Source organism: Colobus angolensis, unplaced genomic scaffold (assembly GCF_000951035.1).
Source record: "Colobus angolensis palliatus isolate OR3802 unplaced genomic scaffold, Cang.pa_1.0 Scaffold159, whole genome shotgun sequence".
In the NCBI taxonomy this organism is placed as follows: domain Eukaryota; kingdom Metazoa; phylum Chordata; class Mammalia; order Primates; family Cercopithecidae; genus Colobus; species Colobus angolensis.
The window spans coordinates 4,393,892-4,406,839 of NW_012114699.1; positions in this window are offsets into that span (position 1 = coordinate 4,393,892).

Consider the following 12,948-nt stretch of genomic DNA (forward strand, 5'->3'; position numbering starts at 1 on the left):
CTTTCTTTCTTTCTTTCTTTCTTTCTTTCTTTCTTTCTTTCTTTTCTGAGTTTCACTCTTGATGCCCAAGCCGGAGGGCAATGGTGCGGTCTCAGCTCACTGCAACCTCTGCCTCCTGGGTTCAAGCGATCCTCCTGCCTCAGGCTCCTGAGTAGCTGGGATTACAGGCACGCTCTACCAGGCCTGGCTAATTTTTTGTATTTTTTAGTAGAAACGGGGTTTCACAGCCAGGCTGCTCTCAAACTTCTGACCTCAGGTGATCCGCCCGCCTAGGCCTCCCAAAGTGTTGGGTTACAGGCGTGAGCCACCATGCCCGACCATGTGTTTTTCACAAGCAAATAAACATGGTAGGAAACTGTTCAATAAATTAATTGGTACATACTGGGCATATACCCAAAGGATTATAAATCATGCTGCTAAAAGACACATGCACACGTATATTGATTGCGGCACTATTCACAATAGCAAAGATTTGGAACCAACCCAAATGTCCATCAATGATAGACTGGATTAAGAAAATGGCACATATACACCATGGAATACTATGCAGCCATAAAAAAGGATGAGTTCACACCCTTTGTAGGGACATGGATGAAGCTAGAAACCATCATTTTGACCAAACTATCTCAAGGACAGAAAACCAAACACTGCATGTTCTCACTCATAAGTGGGAATTGATCAATGAGAACACTTGGACCCAGGGTGGGGAATGTCACACACTGGGGCCTGTTGTGGGATGGGGGGGAGTGGGGAGGGATAGCATTAGGAGATATACCTAATGTAAATGACGAGTTAACGGGTGCAGCACACCAACATGGCACATGTATACATATGTAACAAGCCTGCATGTTGTGTACATGTACCCTAGAACTTAAAGTATAATAAAAATAAATAAAATGAAAAACAACCCACCCCCCAAAAAATTAAATGATACATTAGTTGATACTCCTTAGCGCCTAATTTCTAGGGAGTTACCTGTACTGTTGAGGAAATGTATTTAACAAAAGCTTGGAACTCTTATGCTATTGAGATTGTAGCAAGTCTGGTGTTAGGGTTCTTGAACTTTGACTAATAAACTTAGAAAAAATTGGACCATAAATAGGATGCATTAATTGAAATCCTAAATGAACCTAAATTCAAATTACTCATTTATAAGGAGACAAATTATTAATCATTTAGTTGCTTTAAATAAAAACTAACTCCCACCACTCAAGACTCTACCCCAAGTTTTAAAGAAGACACATTTCAGATAAGTAGATGAGTAATTTATTATCATATGATAGCTACTTAAAGAATTACGTACTGTTCTAATAGTAATTTTTAAGGTAACATTTATGTTTATTTTATTTCTGAAATTCAGAGGGTTCAGGTCCTTGATAGAAAACTCAGAGTAAGGTTATTCTCATAAAATCGTCAAAAATAAGAAAAACAAAAATTTATTTTTAAAAAACCAGCTATCATTTAAAAGTCACATATAACTCTGAGTAGTGGGAAAATAATCTTCATATTAGCAAACAACCAGATAAAACAACACAGATTATTTTGCTTCTTTGAAAATGTAAACAAAATCTGTAAATAATTTTTGGCTGAATAGTGCAGGCAGCTCCTTTAGTGTCATATAATTCAGATTATTACTTTTATTTGAAAAGCTTAGAGTGGCGTTCTTTAAAATAGTAAGAACAGTTATCTGCTTTATCTGCCACTGCATGGGATTATACAAAAGGTCTTAAGCTGTGTTTCAAACCAATTTTTGTTATGTTCAATGGCTATACAGGCATACCTCGAAGATACTCTGAATTTGATTCCAGACCACCACAATAAGGCAAATATTGCAATAAAGTGAATCACATAAATTTTCTGGTTCCCCAATACATATAAAAGTTGTATTTACCCAATACTGTAGTCTATTACTTGGGCAATAGTGTTATGTCTTAAAAAACAATGCATATACCTTAATTAAAATACTTTATTGCTAAAAATGCTAACAGTTATCTGAACCTTCAGCCAGACATGACATTGTTGCTGAGTGGAGGGCCTTTTCTCAATGTTGATGGCTGCTGACTAATCAGGATGGTGGTTGCTGAAGGTGCAGGTGGACGTGGCTGATTCTTCAAATAAGGCAATGAAGAGTTTGCCACACTGATTGACTGTTTCTTTCAAGAAAGATTCTGTAGCATATGATGCGATTTGAGGGCATTTTACCCACAGTAGAGCTTCTTTCAAAATTGGAGTCAATTCCCTCATACCCCAAGACTGTTTTACCAACTACATTTATGTATATAAATCCATTGCTCTTATTTTCAACAATGTTCACAGCGTTTTCATTGGGAGCAGATTCCATCTCAAGGAACCACTTTCTTTGTTCACACTTAAGAAGCCACTCCTCATTCACTAAAATTTTATCATGAGATTGCAGCACCTCCATCGCATCTTCAGGATTCACTTCTAATTCTGTTTGTCTTTCTGTTTCATCTATATCTCTGGCTTCTTCCACTGAAATCTTGAACCTCTCAAAGTCAGCTATGAAGGTTAGAATCACCTTCTTCTAAAGTCCTGTTAATGTGACTTTGTTTTGTTTTGTGTGTGTGTGTGTGTATGTGTTTGTTTTTTCTTTTTTTCTTTTTTGGAGACAGAATCTTGCCCTGTCGCCCAGGCTGGAGTGCAGTGGCACGATCTCAGCTCACTGCAACCTCCACCTCCTGGGTTGGGTTCAAGTGATTCTCCTGCCTCAGCCTTCCAAGTAGCTGGGTTACAGGTGCCTGCCACCATGCCTGGCTAATTTTTGTATTTTTTAGTACAGATGGGGGTTTCACCATGTTGATCAGGCTGGTCTCGAACTCCTGACCTGAAGTGAAACACCTGCCTTGGCCTCCCAAAGTGCTGGGATTACAGGCATGAGCCACCATACCCAGCCTCCCGTTAATGTTGATAGTTTGAACGTCTCCTCCCATGAAGCACAAATATTCTTAATGCCATCCAAAAAGATAACTTCTTTCCAGAGATTTTTCCATATACTTTACCCAGATCCATCAGGGAATCACTACCTATGTCTGCTATACTCTTAGAAAATGTATTACCTAAATAATAAAACATAAAATTTGAGATGACTCTTTGATACATGACTAAGGAAGAGATGTTGTATTAACAGGCATAAAAACAATGCCAATTTCATACATCTCCATCAGAGCTCTTGGGTGACTAAGTGCTGCAATTTTTCAAAAGAAATCTTGGTTTTTTTCTGAGCAGTATGTCTTAACAGTAAGCTTAAAATATTCGGTAAGCCATGCTATAAACAGATGTGTTGTTGTTCAGACTTTGTTGTTCTATTTATGGAGCACAGGCCCCAAAGATTTAGGATAATTATTAGGTCTTTAGGATTTTCAGAATGGTAAATGAGCATTAGCTTCAACTTAAACTCACCAACTGAATTGGCCTCTAACAAGAATGTCAGTCTGTCCTTTGAAGCTTTGAAGCCAGGCCTTAATGTATCTCTAACTATAAAAGTCCCAGATGGAATCCTCTTCTAATATCAAGTTGTTTCACATATACTGAAATCCTGTTGTTTAGTGCACCCGCCTTCATTAATTACCTTAGCTAAATCATCTGGATTTCTTGCTGCAGTTTTATATGAGCACTTGCTGTTTCACCTTACACTTTTATGTTATGGAGACAGTATCTTTTCTTAAACCTCATGAACTCACCTCTGATAGCTTTAAACTTTTCTTTGTGAGCTTTTTTACCTCCATAGAATTGAAGACAGTTAGGACCTTACTCTGGATTAGGCTTTGGTTTAAGGGCATGTTGTGGCTGGTTTCATCTTCTATCCAGATCATTAAAAGTTTCTCATTATCAGCAATAGGCTGCTTTGCTTTCTCCTTATTCTCATTTTCTGAAATAGCACTTTTAATTTTCTTCAAGACCCTATTCTTTTCATTCACAAAGAATTGTTTGTTTCGTTCAGGAGGCCTAGTTTTCCACCTATTGTGGCTTTCAACATGCTTTCCTCACTAAGCTTAATCATTTCTAGCTTCTGATTTAAAGTGAAAAACAGATGATTCTTCCTTTCGCTTGAACACTTGGGGTCATTTTAGGTTTGCTAATTGACCTAATTTTAATACTGTTTTTCTTTCTCTGGAAATAGGGAGGATCCAGCAGATAGAGAGAGATGGAAGAGCAGTGGGTTGGTGGAGTAGTCAGAATACACACAACATTTATTAAGTTTGCTGTCTTATGTCAGCATGGTTCATGGTGCCCCCAAATAAATACAATAATATCAAAGATCACAGATCAGACATTCCCATGTAAGATATGTTATATCTTATATTAAATCACAGTTTGGTAATTCTCACAATATTTCAAATTATCTTATTATATCTTATATGGGGATGAAGAGACATGAAGTGAATATATGTTGGAAAAAATGGTATCCCTGATAGATTTGCTTGATGTAGAGTTACCAAAAACCTTTAACTTGTAAAAAATACAATATCGGTGCAGCACAATAAAGCAAACACAATAAAATGAGGTATGCCTGTAATCATCACTTGAGTGGCTTAAGATGGGTTAACCTGTTTTATTTATCAGTAGTTCACATGTAAATTATTAATTATGATTGGCATTTATTTCTCACTTCGCTTCCAAAACCATTTTACAGTGATCACATCTTCAGTACAACTGTGAGGTAAACAGATGGCAATTATCATTAACCTTATCCCTATTGGGATATCAGGAATGAAGAGAGGTAAATTACCTATTTAAAGTCACCTAGGGAATCAGTGGCAGAGTCAAAATATTTTTTAAACTGCAATTCTAAGTTTCGTAAAGACATGCAGATGAGCTTCTATGAAACTAATAGTTTGCAGTTAATATGGGAAATTAAATATGATCAAGTTTCAAAAGAAATCAATACAATGAATAGAATATTGCATAAATATGATTTTTTTCTCTTTGCCCCCTTAGCTAAACTGTTTCAAAGAATGAACCATTTCCCTGAACTATACATTACATAAAAATGTTCACATGGTCCTTGTCTCCTGAACTGTATCAATGTAAATAAAATTGCCAATTATATAAAGCATACACTCATGTACACACATGTAATAAAGGTAGCCAAATGGCATTTAATAAAATCTTCACCAGTATCAACAGTTATTGGCAAGAATTTGAATAATTCATTTTTATAAAATTAATTTATTTCTTTTTAGTATATAAAGAAAATCAGTTTAATAATGTATACTCCAGGAGATAGAGTCTTAGTTTTAATAGGACTATAAGAAGTTTACATTTAGCATAATTAGCTCAGATTTTAGATGAAATCCTGTCAAATTCTATTAAATTCTCAAGTATGGAAGTTTACACTAATGAAGCTTGGGCGTATTGAATGCCAAGCAAAATGCTACTCAAGGTTTAAAGAAGCTGCAATCTCTGGATTTAATAACTTTTTGGTCCCTTTAAGAAATTATTGATGTTTACTGTTTTTTGTCCAGAGCTATTAAAGCTTGACTAGAAAAGCATCTGCAGACATGTAGTGTTATCTCTACTGTGTAATGTTCAGATTCTTCAAATGGAAAAATGGCTTTCCCTCTGTATGCTCAGCATTCAGGTACCAGTTCAACCAGAAAATGCCTCAGATCAATGGAATAGATGATACAGTATTTGGCAATATGTAAGCCCTTCCAATTGTCAGTGTTCTTCCGTGTTTGTTACAGAATAGCAAAGCTTGGTGGAAACACCTGCTGATCTCACATAAGAGGAATGAGGCTTAAAAAAGCAAATGCAAATGGTGACCTTTAAAAGTAATTCAAGTTGTTTCATAAAGTATTTTAAAAACTAAAAAAAAAAAAAAAGGCACTAGTTCTGGGAAATAAATATGACAGAATCAAAACTGCCTTTATTAGTTTATATTATTGTTTTTCACAAGACTGTCATTGCTTTGTGTAAAAGCACCAGTTCCCCTTTTTTTTAAATATTGGTTTGGTCCTTGGAAAGGTTAGGAAAACTTTCTAATTCTAGTAAGTGAAAAGTAGTCCACATTTTCTTTTGCCTCATCATGTGAAATTTCCAATGTTTTGATGAGACATGTCAAAAATCACAATTGCACAGAAAGGAAAAACAATGTAACATTGCTTAATTGACTTTTTTTTTAAATTCAGTACTATGAGGCCATAGTCAGTTCTGAAATGACAAAATGACAGCTCTTAGCAGGGATGGATTCATCAAAGGAATATTCAGCAGTTTAGGAAATCACTAAAAGGCTTTACTGAGGGGGACAAAAAGGCTTTAATAATTGAAGAAACATACTATGGACAAATTGATAACTTAAAATGTATGTATATACACATTTCCCCAATACTTACATATATTCCAAGAATTTTTTTGATACTCAAAAATATTAGTTTTGCAAAATACATGGAAAACACATAATATGACATCCATCTGAACATGGCAATATAAGGTAAGAATTTTCTATTTCTCTCAGAAATCACTAAAAAATGAAAAACAGAACAAGGAAACATGACACAAACACAAAAGGTCTACAGTGGTGCTAAAAATGGTAAAGTTTAAGCTGAAGTACTAAAAGAGCCAGACGGAGAAAATTCCCTTGGCTGCTGATGTCAGAAATAATAGTGTATTTTTCTTTAAGTTGAGGGGCACATGTGATCTGTAAAACCAAAATCTCTTTTATAGAACAATGGAAATAGGCACCAGATGATGAGCATTTTCTAATCATACGCTTTGGTTCCACAAAAAGGAATCAGGTTTAAATGCATAAAAGAGACACATTCTTTTGAGAAGAGGGTCTTGTTCTGTCACCCAGGCTGGAGTGCAGTGGCGTGGTGTCAGCTCATGGCAACCTCTGCCTCCTGGGCTTAAGACATCCTCCTCATCCTCTCGAGTAGCTGGGACCACTGGCATGTGCCGCCATGTTGGCCTGGTTTTTTTGTTGCTGCTGCTGTTGTTTGTTTGCTTCTTGTCAGAGATGGGTTTTTGCCTGGTACACTAATTGGTCTAGCAAAAGCACTTGACACCCATGTTCAGTGGTTGCCATGAAAATGGATCCTGGTACTGTACTGATAGAATGGGAATTAGGACAAAACAGTCAATGAACCAAGCTACAGGCAGTTTGGATTCTCATCACCCCAAGCTCTGGCTGCTACTCGCTTGCACAGATATTTGGACTACACACAGAGGTTTTACCATGTAGATCAATCAATGGACCATAGATAGAGAGTTTTGGGCAGACCCCTTTTGTGAATGTTCATGTGCCAGGACATCCACATCAGGTTACAAGAGAAGATGTCTATCTTATGGTTTAACATGTAGAGATATACAGCCCCAAGTCACCTCCAAGCAGTCAGGAGGCAGGCACACTTATTCATGTTTGAGCAATTTGCCAGATCCCATTGGAGGGAACTGCCATGTGAGTACATAGTGGGAACAGACACCTTGGGAGCACCATGGAGTGGACCATAGCAAAGGCAGCAGGCGCAATCCCATCCTGCTGCAGATGTTTTGGCAGCTATTCAGAACTGTGAGATCTATTCATGACTGCAACCTAGAAAAGATCCCTCTGCACCAGTTAACAGACATCAAGCATACAACCTTTTTGAGACTAGCGAGTCGATCATATTGGCCCATGGGCTGTGATATCCAACCCTGGGCATGAGAACAAAGCATGTACTGGGGGTTCCACTTACCCTATAATCCAACAGGGGCAGGCTTTATAGAAAAAGCAGGGACTGTTAAAATCCAATTATATGCAATGTCTCAGGAGAGTTCTTAAGGTCCTGGACTAAGACTTTCTCTGAAGCTATACAAATTTTAAATGAGTCTCCCAGTACTACACGTGGCATCACTCTCTATGAATGGTTGGCAAGGCCTGTAAAACAGGCCCCACAAACTTTCAGGGTTATCTCTGAGACTCCGAGTCATGCTCCTGAAGCAGCTGATCAGACTGTGCTCCTGAGAGCACTAGGATCTACCAAGTGGCAATGGCTACATGGACCTGAAATTGAGCTGGAAAGTGCCCTCATATTGGATCAATCTTATGGCACCAGAGAGTGCCAGGAAGACTGCCAGAGGGGAGGTGATTCCAGCTGTCCTCCTTGATGGAGGTCTGAGAGCCTTACAATATCAACATGCAGGAGCACCATACCTGCTGGAGCAGTCATAACGCAGATACGTGGGCAAGGCTGGAAACTTCACCAATTGACGATTACCTCCTCTCCTAGGGAGGGAAGCCACGTGTGGTGTTATAAGCCAGGCCTGAAGCCCATAGTGTCCTCCTCAATAGGGTCAATACAAGAAAATACAGCAGTAGTAATGCTACAAGGTGTGGATACACTCATGAGGGTTCCCACTAAACACCTGTGTGTGTACACATAGGCTGTTGTTTCTGCTAAGCATGGCAGCTGGTAATGTCTTTCTGGACTGGGATGTGACTTCAGCAGCAGTCAGCAACCAATCCATTTGTTGGGTGTATGGATACCTCTCCCTATCAAATGATGATAATATGCCTCCAAATAGTCTGCCTTCCTCCTCACATAGCCGGGGTAACTGCTTCAACAGCACCAATAATGCAACCCAGGTTCACTGGGGATTGCTTCTCTCTAGAAGCCCAATCATAAACTCCATGGAGACTCAAAATCACGTGCTCTTACAGGTGCTACCTACTGCACCTATATCCATAATAAAGATAATAACGTCACAGACGCTTTGAATCATTTGTTAACTCGGATCCATACTATAGCCCAGTTACTTTTCTTTGACTAATTCTCAAATTGGCTACATACTTTACCTACTCATTGGCGTTATGTTTCGCTAATGGGCATCATAATTATAGTTAGCTTGTGATTTTTATGCTGTTATGTATACTGTGGATGTGCCCTACAGACAGAAGCTGTGGCTATACATTATGGACCCATATAGTTCTTCCCCTTGTACCCTGCTCTGAGATTCTCACGAAAAATTTGTGGAGAGAAGGTAAGAGCTAGGGATGGGGTAGATTGTAGTGTGATGGGTCTCCCACCGGGTTACTTAAGGGTGTATGCTCACTGCCTGAACCCTGAAGGCCAGGTGATAAGTCAAGGCCATTGTGCCCAGCTAAGAAACAGGTTTCCCTGAGAATCCAAACTTCTCAGAGAGAATCTGCGAATCTACCAAGAAAAACAGTCCCACCAGGTACACACACAGTAGGCATAGAGCCAGAAAAGTAGTTTCTAAGCAGCTTATGGATGGGAAAAGGCATGCATGTCTAGAGCTGTCCTGCTGCCACCCAGGAATGCCTCATATGTAAGTCCTAATAAACTCATCTACTCACCAAGATGGACTTGTCCGAGTCATTCTTTGGTCTCCCGGCTCCCTCTTGGTTTCAGAGAAGGATTTTTAAATATGATTCACGGTTTTTCTTACTGCATAAAATATGAAAGAACGTTCAAGTAAGTCACAATGCCATAGGCTGAAGAGTGCTTCTGAATGATATTCATGTCCTAATTCCCAGAACCTATGAATATTTCACTTTGCAGGAATAAAAGGAATTTAGCGGATGTATGTTAAGAATCTTGACATGGAGCAATTATCCTGGACTACTTGATTGGGAGTAATACAAAGATTCTTAAAATATATATTTGAATATTTTCGGCCGGGCGTGGTGGCTCAAGCCTGTAATACCAGCACTTTGGGAGGCCGAGACGGGCGGATCACAAGGTCAGGAGATCGAGACCATCCTGGCTAACACGGTGAAACCCCGTCTCTACTAAAATACAAAAAATTAGCCGGGCGTGTTGGCGGGCGCCTGTAGTCCCAGCTACTGGGGAGGCTGAGGCAGGAGAATGGCGTGAACCTGGGAGGCGGAGCTTGCAGTGAGCTGAGATCCGGCCACTGCACTCCAGCCTGGGCGACAGAGCGAGACTCCATCTCAAAAAAAAAAAAAAATATATATATATATATTTGAATATTTTCATAATAAGATATTTGAAGAAATAGGTTAAAAGAACAAGCCAAGAAGGTGTAGAAGAGAGGAAATAATACATAGCAGAAATGAATGAAATCGAAAACAGAAAAATACTATGGAGATGAAAAAATCAAGCTGAAATAACAAAGAAATGATAAGGAATAAAAAATATTATTAAAAATGAGGTATAACAACAGATGGAGTAAAAAAACAAGAATATATCAAATTATCTTGGAAAATTCTACATTAAATATTTGACAACTTGTATGATACAATGGTATTTTCTAGAAAAAGGGTAAAATTAGATAGAATATTATGAGTTTTCAAGTAATCACAAAAGTTTTCAAGTAATCACAAAAGAAGTTACAATCTAGAACAAAAACATAAAATAAAAACAAAACACAGAAGGTAACAAACCTCAATATGACATGACACATTAACAGAATAAAGAATAGAATCATAATTTTCACAATGGATACAGAAAAGACATTTGACAAAATTTAACTGTTTTATGATAATGATGATCAACAAACTATGTATAGCAGGAATATATCTCAACATAAAAAGGCAATATATGTTAACTCCACAGCTAACATTATACTCAATTATAAATGAAACCTTTTTGTCTAAGATCAGAAACAAGACAAGGATGCCAAACTGTGTGGAAAAACCAAAGTCAAATAAAAATCCTGTGTTAATGGATTGGAAGACTTAATGTTGCTAAAATGTCCACCCTACCCAGAAAGCTCTACAGAATTGATGCAGTTCCCATGAAAATCTCAATGATATGTTTTACAAAAATAGAAAAACAATTCTAAAACTCATAGGAAATCACAAAAGACCACCAATACCAAAATCACTCTTGAGAAAGAATAAAATCGAAGGCATCACATTTCCTGATTCCAAGATATATTACAGAGCTACAGCAACTAAAACAGTAAATAATTGGCATAAAGACAAAGATATAGATCAATGCAGCATAATAGAAAATCCAGAAATAAATTTACATGTATGTGGTCGACTGATCTTTGACAAGAGTCTCTAAAATACAAAATAGACAAGGGTAATTTCTTCAATAAATAATGCCAGATAAAACAGATTTCCACATGAAAATAAAATAGTAAGATTAGACCCCTACCTTACATCATACACAAAAATCAACTCAAAGTGAATTAAAGGCCTAGGAGAAAACATAGGAAAAACTTCTTGACATTTGTCTTGACAATGATTTCTTGAATATGACACCAAAAGCATAGGCAACAGGCAAAAAATAATTAAATGGGGCAATTACAAACTAATAGGTTTCTGCAAGCAAATAAAACAATCAACCGAATAAAAAGTCAACCTATGGAATGGGAAAAAATATTTGAAAACTATGTATCTGATAAAAGATTAATTTCCAAACTATATAAATAGCTTATACAACTGAATAGCAAATAATCATCATAATAAGCTAATTAGAAAATGGGCAAAGTACTGGAACAGACATTTCCTCAAAGTGGACATACAAATGGCCAATATGTATATGGAAAATTGCTCAAATTATTAATTATTTTAGGGCATAATTAAAGGAAAAATTACATATTTGGTGATATTCCAAATCACATTTTCAATTAATCCAGATATACTCTTAAAATTTAAAGACATGGGTCACAAAAGGGGAGAAAATATTTAGAATACATGTAAGAGAATATTTTTCTTTTACAGATATACTTTATGATCATAATAGACTTTTTTAGTGTTTTAAAATTGTAGAAACATTTCATGATATAACTTTTTTGGAGGTAAACAATATTTTGCTGGAGGTAGTACATTTATATAACTACTTTTGAAATTGAGACAGAACACATGTAACATAAAATTTACCATCTTAACCATCTTTAGTGTTGAGTTCAGTATTTTCAATTACAGTATGTTCACATTGTTGTGTGAACAATCTCAAAAAAATCATATTGCAAAACTGAATCTCTGTACCCATTTAAGAGCAAATATCCAATTCTTCTTCTCCCAGCTACTGTCAACCACCATTCTACCTTCTGTTTCTATGAATTAGACTACTCTTGATACTTTATATAAGTGTAATCATACAGTAGATGTCTTTTTGTGACTGGCTTATTTCATTTAGAATAATGCACTCAAGGTTCATTCATGTTGCAGAGTGAGTCAAAATTTCCTTCTCTTTAAAATGCTGAATAAAATTCCATTATATAGATATACCCCATTTGCTTATCCATTCGTCAATGGACACTTGATAATTCCCATCATTTGTCTATTACAAGTAATGCTGCTATGCATATGAATCTGTCCATATCTCTTTCAGACTCTGTATTGAACTATTTTGAACACATACCAAGAAATAGAATTGCTACATTATATGGTAATTTCAATTTTAATTAGTTGAGAAACCACCATATTGTTCTTCACAGTCCTGCACCATTTTACATTCCAACGAACAGTGCACAAGATTTCCAATTTTGCCACATCATCACCAATACTTGATATTTACTTTTTTGTTTATTTTGATATATACATTTTGATGGGTGTGTGTGTATATCTCATTGATGTTTTGATTTGCAGTTTTAAATTATTATTGATGTTGAACATCTTTTCATACAATGCTAGCCATTCATATGTCTTTTCTGAAGAAATGTCTTTTCAGATACTTTACCTTTAAAAATATTGTATTATATTTTCTTGCTGAGTTGTAAGAGTTCTTTATTCTAGATTCTAACCCCTTTGCAGATAAATGATTTACAAATATATTCTCTCATCTTATATGTTGCTTTGTCACTCAGTTGTATCTTTTCATGAACTAAAGCTTTTATTTTTCCTCTAGTCCAATTTACCTATTTGCATTTTTGTTGCTTGCGCATTTCATGTCTTATTCAAGAAATCATTGCCAAATCCAATATCATGAAGTTTTTCTTGTATTTTATTGTGAGACTTTTATTATGTTAGTTCTTATGTTTAGGTATTTGATCCATTTGAGTTTATTT